This window comes from Protopterus annectens, chromosome 10.part0 (genome assembly GCF_019279795.1).
Source record: "Protopterus annectens isolate FY-2018-M chromosome 10.part0, PAN1.0, whole genome shotgun sequence".
NCBI lineage: Eukaryota > Metazoa > Chordata > Ceratodontiformes > Protopteridae > Protopterus > Protopterus annectens.
The window spans coordinates 930273340-930285338 of record NC_056744.1 but is presented as its reverse complement, the minus strand read 5'-3'; positions in this window follow the sequence as shown (position 1 = coordinate 930285338).

Sequence of the window (11999 nt, the reverse complement as noted above, 5' to 3'; positions counted from 1 at the left end):
TAATATCCTCTGGAATTTAAGGCATGCCTTATACAGAGTTTCCAAATAAGCTTTGCTTTGGCTTGTTCTACAAAATAATAAATTTGTGGAATTTCTCACATACATCCACTATTACTAACACTTTTTTGTTTATTTAAATGCATCTGTTTTGTGCATCTACAAATGCTGTTGTACAAGGAGTAGTTGGTATAGATTCCAGTAATAACACATTTCCTTACTTAGATATGCTTGCAAAAAATGGCTTTTTTGATTGATATTAGGGTACTTACATATTATCGCAACCAGATTTTCACGCTAACACTGGTTACTTCTGTTTTCCTTTAAAAAATGAAATTAACAGTATTAAAACTAAATAAAGTCTATTCTATAATATTTGCAATTTGTAGTACTATTTAACCTTGAAAACGCTGAGAAAATAACATTGTAAAATAGCTTGTTCCTTGTCCGAGATTAACTCATTCAGTAATGCTGTGTGATGCACGTTCCTCAGCAAAATAACTGCTTTGAAGGGCTACTGAGTTCAATCGCTGATTACACCCCCTCCCCCCACACATACCAACAGAAAAACAATGAATGAGCCACGCATAGCTTTCCAGCTGTAAAACATGCAGAACTCCCTGAAGTACATCTAGAGTCTGTCCCAATATGCCACCATCACAACACCAAAATGTACCCACCAAAACAAACCAAACCACACCTGGTAACTTCTGCCATCATGGCAGTGCCATGAAAAACTACCCCGGATTACCTGTCAACATCATGCCCTCATCACTCTTGCAAGCCCTTAATTCCTGCAAGTTTCTATTACAAAAGGTTAACCTACAAAACTACAGCTGAAAAATAAATGAGGTATCTCGGAAAAGCACCGAACATATGCATGATAACTGCCAAAGTCCTTTTCCGGCCAAATACACGTGTAAATGCAACCACTACAAGGTAAAGGGGAAATCTATTTTCAAACCTTACTTTTTCAGCTGTTTAACCGATAAACCTTCCTAAAAACACAAAACATTAAAGAAAACATGTTTCTGAGCTTTTTAATACTTTCTTGGTGCTACTTGACACAACGAGAAGCAACCAGCATTACCACGAAAATCTGGTTGCGATAATACGTAAGTACCGATATTAGTTTAATGTAGATGTTTTTGTTATTAGTTTCCTGAGCATTTCAAGCTTATTTTTCTGTTCTGAGCATCATTCCCAGACTGCATCTTGCTCCAACAGCTACCAAAAATGCATAGTTATTGTAGATATATGCAAGACAGACTTTACAAGACACTGAAATATTCCCAGATATTTCATCAATTCCTGTTTGTCTTCATATTTTGATATTTGCAGAGCTGTGTATATTATCCCTAAGTTTGGCACTACCCTTTTTGATATTAGAATATGACCAATATTTAAAACCTCACTTTTCGTTTAAATGTATTTGCAAATGATTTATTCCACTAAACCTTCTAAATAAATTGATTCAATATGGACATAACTTATTATGCTTCATTTTCTACAATGACATACTTCCTGTGCACCTTATGTCTCCTTTTATTTTTAACATGGATAAAACCATGAAGAGAGATTTATTCCAGTAACACAATCCACGACATATAAAAACAAACAAGCAAAACAGGATAAGTGCGTTTGGCTATTAAGCCATCTTCAGATCCTGTTTAATTAAAAATACTTTCTCTTTTATAATCGAAATCATCCAAGCAAAAACATTACCTCTAAAGTTTCCTCCCATTTAGTATTGCTTTTAGGGGAATTACACCATTCAGTCCAAGGTTTCTGCCTGCTTGCAAATCAGCTGTCCAGTGTGTTTCTATCACTTCTGTTTTATTAAATAAATCTCCACCTCTACCATTGTCCCATATGTTTTCCATGATTATGCTCAACATTCTTCTGTATATGTTGTGACAATGTATTAGTTGGAATGGCAAGTCTAATGTCACTAAGATGACATAATATCCTTTATTTTAGGGATCTATTTATTTTACCAATATAGAACCCTGGACAAATGTGACAAATGGCAACATATATGACATCCTTGTTAATACAGTCCATGTATGTCCTCAGCTCATATGACCATTTAGTAATGGGATCTGTAAACAATTACTAGTATTTATATATGGACATGCTTTACACCTTTTACAAGGGAAAGTACCCATTCAATCAGTGAATGGTTTCACTCTGGGACTTTTCTTATAGCATAAAAATCTTTTCAAATTCTTCTTATTCTTAAAGGTAACTCTAGGGGTATCATCTACTATACTTCTCAGATTATCATCCGTAGTGAGAATCTTCCAGTTCTTCTTAATTATCTCATAAACAGATGAGATGTTATTACTATATGTAAGTAAGCATCTCAAACCACCTGTCACTGTCTGATGTTCACTCCATCCTTTTCTATTTTCTCTTTCACCAAAAACTATGTTCTCCCTCTAGTTCTTCTCAGACCATCAGATTTTTAGAAGCATAGGAATACAGGAACAATACAAGACAAGTGATCATAGGTACCTTAAAATATCTAGTCATATACAGCTTAACTAGATATACTTAAAATGAGGTATTCTACCCTTTACAAGTACTTAACTGAGCAGGAGCATACATGATAACCCTGGTGCAAATTTATGTTTATTCACCTAATCATCAAGATTAGCCTTAAATGTAGACAAAGTGATTTACTTGACTAGCAGTAGTAACTTATGACCTAGGATAAGAATCCATTGATTTAGTAACATTTTCACTCCAGCAAGTCTTCTTTTATTTGTTTTTGTAAATGTAGGCAATAATAAAGATAATTTCACTTTATTTATTAAAGGTTATTTCACATGCACAGAAATGCAATCTGGAATTCATCTTATCCTGTAAAACTAACACCCTTGACAAGTAATCAATTGCGCTGCTTAGTTATAAACAAAATGCCCTTAATAATATGTAGAAAATAATAAAAAAAATATTCTTTTGAAGCGATAAACATGAATGAAAGATGAGGAAATCAAAGTATACAATGAAAGGAAAATAATTCATATAAGGAAGCATGCTAGGTGCGAATAAAGAAATAGGTAAAGAACAGGTAAATCTTCCTTTTCTATAATATAAGGCATGGTTCCATGGTACAAAGGGATAATGTCCAACAACCCAAAGAATTTATATTTGACTACATGTATGGGAACTGGAGGAACCAATTACATAGGATGGGACTGTGCAACTGTTGACCTATCAAACCAGAGGAGGGAGAGAGCTTGGTTCATTGCACTGTTAACACCTGTAGCTGTATAGATATATCACTGCAGTATAAAGAGTCTAGCCCCCTTATTCTGCAAGCAGTATACTACTTGGCAGATGATTCCATGTGTGCTGAAATGCTCATAGACCTCATATAGAATCTATAGCAGAGGACAAGAGGGTGGAACTCGGAGAGTCTGTAGGATCAGGTGACTGGCCCACACCCTACCAGCTGACTTTTGCATCCACCAGGGAATAAATGGGCTGGAGGTTTCTTACCCCAAATGAAGAGCAAATGAGTCAATTGCATGTAGGAAGAGGAGTTACTGAGCATACTCCTGCAAAATAAAAAAAATATCTAAGGTAACCCAGAATTGTCTTTGTGGAAAGCCTGGGAGAAGTAATGTTTTCCATTCTGATAATAACAGACTTGCTAAGGCCATGGTGGCTATTCATTTCCTTTAGAAGATTACTTAGTGTTCTCTTATATCAAATCAACAGAATATCAAGATGAAGTGAGACTAATGTTTTATCACCTGATCTTTTTTTTTTCTTTTCTTGTTCTAGACTTCTAGGCATACACATGAGGATTCATCCAACAATGCATTTTATTTGCAAATATTTTATCACACTGCCAGCATCTTGAATCCTCTACAGTCTTAATGATATGCACTGTATACCTTGTATACCTTGAAATATTTTATACTGAATAAATGTATGTATCCTAGAATTAATCAAAATAAAGTAGATACCCCGAAATTTCAACTTCTGAGCTAATGGAATCTCATCATGCATAGTCTAGTGTCTACTTAAATTGAGTATCATTCCCACTGACTTCTTATAATTTGTCATGAACCCTACTATTGGTTCTAGATTATCAAAGAAATGTTTTAAAATTAAATTCTAGTGATAATGCCCTACTAGATATTAGCAAGTCATGTGTATGATAATAATAATAATAATAATAATAATAATAATAATAATAATAAATGTTCTTATCTTTATGCTCAAAAATATGTCAGATAATATCTGGAATATTGGATATATGCCAATTTGAATAATATAGGAGCTAATGGCAACCCTGCCTTGCAACTGCTGTAACAGAATAGGAGGTATAATTATTTTCATTCTAATAAACTGAAGTGTTATCTGAGAAAGGTTCATTATCATAGCAATATACTGACACAGTAAATTAAAGAACCCTAATACTTGAAACACACATTTGCATTTTAGCAGATACTTTTTGTGTCATAACATATTAATAGTATGTGTTAAGCAATTTTGCTCTCTTCACAAAAAGAAAAGAAAATGTAGCCTGAAGCAAGAATGTAACATAGAGCATTTAAATATCCGAAGTGAATCAGTATTTATTTATTTTTATTTTTTTTTTATTTTATTTTACATTTGTTAACCGGAGGTGTCTGACTGAGTCAAAAAGGCCCTTTTTCAGCAGAGGCCCATGGAGTAAAGCTCCACAAAGAAAAATTACAGAAACATTTAGTTATTTAGACATGATCAGTATACACACAAATTACAGGAGACATGTTTTTACAGTGGTATGCGGCACATAAACAGTTACAGTGGAGAGAACAAACAAAAAAATATTAATTTTAAAAATAAAGGTAATTAATAGATTTGTGGTGTACATCTGAAATTTGGAACATAGGTAGAATACATACATAGTACACAGGTACAGTACACATTGTAGATTAGCCAGTGTTTGTGAGTAAGATTGAAAACTTTTATCAAGTGCTCTAGATTTTGTATGTATGTGTTATCCGTTTTCACTAGCCTGGGGAGCAATCATGGCACTGCCAACTTTCCTTGAGATGTTGCCTGATGAGGTCTTTAAAGGAGGCTTTGGACGATGTGTTTTCAATGCTTGTAGGGACAGAGTTCCATTTTTTAGCCACTGAACTACTATATAGTGCATCTCCAAAGCTATTGTAGCTGTTGGTGACTTCTAGTAGTAGTTTGCTTGATGATCTAAGAGGCCTTTTGGCTGAGTGATGTTGTACTAGGTTTTTGAGGGCAGGATACTTATTGGGGAGGTAATAGATAGAATGACAGAGGCAGAGCTGATTGTAGATTAGGAGGTTGGGCAGTTCAAGCCAGTGGAGCTGTCTCAAAGCAGTACAGTGATAAGTTCTATATGAGCAATTTGCAGCAAAGCGGGCAATTCTGTTATAGCAGGCTTCCATTTTGCTTAGTTCAGTTTTGTTGAGATTAGTCAGAATGGGAGATGCATAGAGTAGGGTGGATAGAAGCTGGGAGCAAGCAATGGCTGATCTTGTGTTGTTGGTAAGAATTGGTTTGATACGGTAGAGTGACCCCAGTTTGGCATGTACTTTTTTAATAGTTAAGTTGAGATGACTATCAAATTTTAGGTGGGAGTCTATGGTTATTCCCAATAGCTTAGTCTGTGCCACTGGAGCAATTGAAGTAGCATTAGTGGTGTAGATAGTGAATTGACTGTTAGTGTTTTTGTTAGAACTGGTTATAATCATAAGATGAGTTTTCTTTGGATTGAGGAGAAGTTGGGCTTTGGTAAGGTAGTTTTCAACGTCAGAAAATGCTAGTTGAGTTGTTTGCAGGAGTGTGGGAATGTTTTGTGCAGCACAGATTAAGGTAGTGTTATCTGCATACTGAATTATAGATGCATGCTGTGTGGAGGTATGGAGGTCATTTGTGAAGACTAAATAGTAGTGGTCCTAAGATAGAACCCTGTGGGACTCCTATAGTTATGGGCGGCTGAGGAGAGAGATAATTTTCCCATTTCACAGCTTGGTACCTGTCAGTTAAGTAGCTTTGGAACCAGGTAAGAGTGGAATTTGATAGATATTGGTTTAGTTTGTTTAGCAGGATTTGGTGTGAGACTGTGTCAAATGCTTTGGACATATCCAAAAAAAGAGTTGATACTTGTAGGCCTTCATTTTTGAGACGGTTTACTGTGTCTGTGAAGCAGAGGAGGGCTGTAGTGGTACTATGGGCAGGTCTGAAACCATGCTGAGTAGGTGACAGGATGTTGCTGTATAGGAGATAGTTTAGCATCTGGGTATGGATACATTTTTCTAGGATTTTGGCCATGGGGGAGAGTAAAGCAATGGGTCTGTAGTTATTAAGTTCAGTGGAGGTCCCGCCTTTATGTATGGGTGTAACATAGGATATCTTCCAGAGTTTGGGCACATAGTTTTCAACAATTGATCTGTTTATGAGAGTGGAGACTGGGATAGCAATACCATCTGCTGTGAGTTTCAAGAAATAGCTGGAGAGTAGGTCGGCTGCTGTTGATGAGGTTTTTACTTTGGAGAGCATGCTTTTGATTGAAGTGGTGGAAACTGTTTTGGGGGTAAAGCTTGTATTAGTGTTATTTGTGTTGCGGGGGATAGTGAGGAAGGAACTGTCCTGTGAAACTAAGGATAGAATTGAGTTCACAAAGTGGGAGTTGAATTGTGTTTCGATGGGAACTTTAGTGTCAGGGGTGGTTGGTTTGGGGGTAGCCTTTTGGGTGGATTTTAGCAGCTGGTTTACATTTTTCCAAAATATTTGTGGGTTGTGTTGGTATTTAGTTTGTAATGTTGTGTAGTAGGATTTTTTGTCCAGCCTAATGCATTTTTTTGCACGGTTGTGCAGTTCTTGGTACTTAGGCTTTGTGTTCCTTTGTTTTTTTGATAGTAAAGCCAGGCAGTGTCTCTAGACTTGAGGAGTAGTAGTTGAGATGCATTGCATTTTATAAGTTGCTGATAATTTTCTTAACAGTTTTGGCTATCAATTTGCAATTATATTTAAGTACTGACATAGCTCTAAAATGGCTAAAATATTGTCTTGGCATTCTTTATTATTCATTAACTCCAATCTAGCATCAGTCATAGAATTCAGTATGACAAATCCAGGTATAGTCATATGATTATACAATTTTGCTAACCTGTTGACAATGCATCTTCAAAATATTTGTAAACCTCTAATATAAGGCAATCTAGACAGTTACATTTTCCTTTTATACAGGTTGTGAGAACTTCTAAAATGCATTGATTATAGAAGAGATTGAAATTTGTGCCATTGCCCATTTTGATCAATTTGGCTCTGAATTACTCTTGTAAAGAGAATGATTCTAATCAGAGATGTAAGCTTTCACATGAGTGCCTGCTAAAGAGATATTGGTATTTTTTTCCACATAATAATTTCCTTATGCCCATAAACCTATACATTGGTCGAATATTGATATAAATTTAATCACCCTTTTCAACTGAATGCCTTACCATTAGGTTATTTTCTTTAAACTATCATCTTTCATATTTCTTTGTTTATATTTTTTAATATAGTATATAAAACTCTTGAAAAAAATTAAGGATACCAGCTGAAAAATGATTGTTACATATATATGTCCGGTTAGTTTTTTTCACTTGATCCACTATTTACATTGTTTGTGCTGTCTCATATTAATGTAATATAACTTAAATATAATTTTTAAATTCCAACAATCTGAAGATTGGGCATATTTTAACAATGAAAGTAATAATGTCTGATGATAATAAAACATGATTCTTATTAATATTATTAAATAAATTATCTTAACAATCTTCTATTTTCCATAAAATAATTAAGGTATGTATGTACATAAGTTGGTTTTACAAATCGTTCTATCATTCTAGGTACCCCACTTGAGTAGTCTATGCTTATCAGTATCTAATACCACATTCAAATCTCTTTTGAGTACAACTGGAGGACAATGGAGATAGTTGAATGCCTTTGGAAATGATACCTAAGAATGTATATAGGTCTTAAAAACTTCATCTACTGAATCTATTGTACAGGAAATATTGTTATACTGGAGGTTTAATTTCTTGAACATTAATATTTGTTCTTTTCAATTGATGAAGTTACCACTTCTGAATGTGAGAAACATGTATGAATCACACATATTGGTACCTTTTTTCTTATTATTCATTCTGGTAACTTCAGCTAGTGAAATATGATATTTGCAGGCAATGTCTTTTTTTCTCAATTTTTTTTTATTTTTCAAATAAAGTTGAATAAATTCCATAGTATTTGTATATAACATCTTAAATAACTATATACACTATTTACACCAGCCTGACACTATAATAGAGCTTAATATATACAATTACTTTATAGGTATAACAATCCAGTTACCAGAGTGTATCTGTTCCGTTACTGTAAAGTGTTAATCAGTGATGAGACTTTTTTCCATGAATTGTTAATAAATGGCTTAGGATGAATCCTTAATTATTTAATTTTAATTTCCAACAATGCTATAGTCTTCAATAGGCTGTAGAAGTCTTCCAAAGTTGGTATTGTGTTGGTATTCCATCTTCTTTGTATACACTTCCTTGAGATTGCAAGTATTGTCCATACTAGATAGATATTTGGTGAGGACCTTCATATACATTTAATAATACTAGAGCTTTAGATAACTTAAATGATTCATTAAATAAAGCTTGTGAAAAGTTTTTAATACCATTCCAAAATGGCTTAATTTTAACATAGTCGAAAAAAGTGTGATTCCAATCTGCATTGTGTATTTGCTCACACCTCCAACTTATTCTCTTTATGGAAGAATTCATTTTAGTAATTCTTTCTGGAGTTAAGAATGCTCTGTGCAAGCATTTCCAATTAAGAACTTTCCAGTATTGTATAAAGGGTGTATGTTCTATTGATAATAGAATATTTGATTTAATTTCTTCAGTTAGCTGTAATGAGTGTCCTTTTGTTATATAATTCCAATATGAGGATGTGGGTGTTGTTTTATAATTTATCAATATCTTGTAAAATTTTGAAATACTATTTCCCATGTCATAATCATTATATATGATTTCATATAGACATTTCATAAGTTTAGGTATTTATTTAAATGAAGAATTACTAATTATTCTGTATAAATCTTGCAAATACATCAGAATGCTTTGTATAGTTAGCCAATCTTGTTGTAGAATTTTGTATGTTGTTTCTATTGTTTGCATATCCAGAACTTTTAGTTCTTTAATATATTGAAACCAACAAACAATTCATTTATTTTCCCAGAAATTAATTATTTATCTGTATATTTTATGTGGATAGCTCTTTGTAACCATGAATGGTGTTAAAAGATCAAACCAGATATTTAAATCTATATTTGCATTAATAATTTGCCTAAATGAGTCAATGTAATAATTAATCATATGAGTTTTAGTGGGCTTAGTTATGTTATATTGCATACAAATACATATGTGCCATGGCAAATTGTTTTTATCTATTTGAAACTTTTTTTGTAAATCAAATTCATTTATTGATATTACAGTTAGTAATTCTTTTCAATTTGCAGAATAATTTGGACTTAACCAATCTGAGATTGTTTTAGAAATTGATGCTTTTATATGTTTCTATATCAGGAAAATTTAATCCTTGCTGTTTCCATGGTCTGATATGATGTATTAAAGCTATTCTGTTTCTTTTCAGAAATTATAAAAATGTTATTAGGCATGAGTTTATTTCTTTGAGTATATTCCTTTCTGGTAACAGTTGTATTGCCAAAGCTATACATAGAATATTGAGTAGTAAAACCATTTTTATTAACTGTAGTCTATCTTCAAATGTTAATATTATTTTGTTCCACTTTCCCACAAATATTTTAATTGTATTGATGATATTATTGTAGTTGTTTGAGACTAATTCATTATTATCCTTGCATAACTCAATTCCTAGATATTTTAAGGTAAATTTTTGTTTCCCTATAATGTGATTCCCCTTTGAATACAATTCTTTTTTTATTTAAAAATAAACATTTTGATTTTGATTTATTGAAATGGAGTCCTGAAGTCCTGTAAAATGTGTCAATTAAAATATCTAATTCTTCTAATGTCTCTTTTGCATTGGATAATGGTAATAATATGTCATCAGCAAAGAGGCATTACTTTAGAATTGTATTGTTTATAAACATCTATTCCTTTGATTTTTGTATTGTTACATATTGAATCTGACAATATTTCAATAGTCAAAGGAAATAGAATCAGTGACATGGGACATCCTTGTTTAGTACCCTTTGTTATATATATAGATTCAGAGGTGAAAGGACCTAGCTTAACATACACCAAATTATTTATGTATATATTCTTTAACAGATGAACAAAGGAAGAAAGAAATTCAAATAACACCAGAATTTTGAATAAATAGTCCCAATTTAGGGAATCAAAGGTTTTCTCTATATCTAAACCAATTATGAGTGTTTCTTTATTTATTAACATAATCTGTAATAGAAAGTATCATTTTAATATTGTCATGTGTGTGTCTATGATATATAAATCCAGTTTGGTCATTATTTATTGTTTTGGATAGTGGTATTTTCATTCTGTTAGTTAACATTGCCATAAATATCTCATAGTCATTATTTAGTAATGATACAGGTCTATATGAGGTACAGAGGTTTGGGGATTTCTTTTCCTTTAGGATTGATGTGATTAAGGAATATCGCCAAGAGGGTGGTATTAATGCTTGTGACTGAATTTCTAATAGAGTTTTATGGAAGAGGGTTAGTATCTTTGAAGGAAAAAGTTTAGATATTTACATAATTATGCCATATATACTTGGAGCTTTATTATTTTTACTCTGTTTTATTGTATCTGTAATTTCTTTGTAGGATATGGGTGCTTGCAGGTCTAGTTTTAATTTTTCTGTTTTTTTTATATTAGAACATTTTTCATCTAGATTTAATTGATCAATATATATTTTTTCTTTTTGGAACTGTTCCATATAGTGATTTCTATAGGCATCTTGAATGCAGGTCTAGTTTTAGTTTTTCTGTTTTTTTTTTTTGTATTAGAACATTTTTCATCAAGATTTAATTGATCCATATATATATTTTCTTTTTGGAACTGTTCCATATAGTGATTTCTATAGGCATCTTGAATGTCACCTATATCCGAGACATTTTTCCCTTTCTTTTCATGGAAGATACTTTTAATGTTATTAGCTTTTTATTGTATTTTGATTCTTGTGGATAAATAATGTAGATTTTTGGGAGAAGTGGCCAAGATATTAATTTTTAGTTTTTCTAAAGCTAAACAAGTTTTATGTGTTAGGATTTCATTGTATTTATTGTTTAATACTTATACTTTCTTTTTCATCTCCAAATGATTTTGATTTTGTTCAGCTTTTACTGACAAAAGTTTGGATTGTAGATCTAATAATTCAGAATAACATTCTCTGATTTTTTTTATACCAAGTTAAGGTTTTACCATATATGTAAGCTTTTAATGAGTCCCATATCATTATTTTATTTATCTTTGTGGTGTAATTAATATATAGCAAGAACTGTGATTCAGATAATAACCAGGGTTTGAACTCTTTAATTTTAGTTATATATGCTGGAATTCCGGAGTTAAAGATTAATGGTTTGCACCCATTTTGAAGTTTTTGTATCAATGAATTGTTGTCTGAAAAGGACCAGGGAGTGATTGAGAAATTAATGATTTTAGAGTGTAAGTCATGGGCATCAAATATTTTATCTGTTCTAGTTTGGGTACCAAATCTGTGATCTTGATGGGAAAACAACAAAGATTTATCTTCTCTACATTTGAAAGTATCTACAAGATTAAATGATTCTATCCACTTGTTTAAAGCTTTTGATACAGCAGATGTCTGCAGCGGTCTTTAATTTGTAGTTTCAGAACTATCAAATATAAAGTTAAAATCTCCTCCTAATATTAAATTACCTTTACAATTATTGGAAATGAAATCCAAGTGTTTTTAACAGTTCCTGTTCCAATGCCTGGGAACCA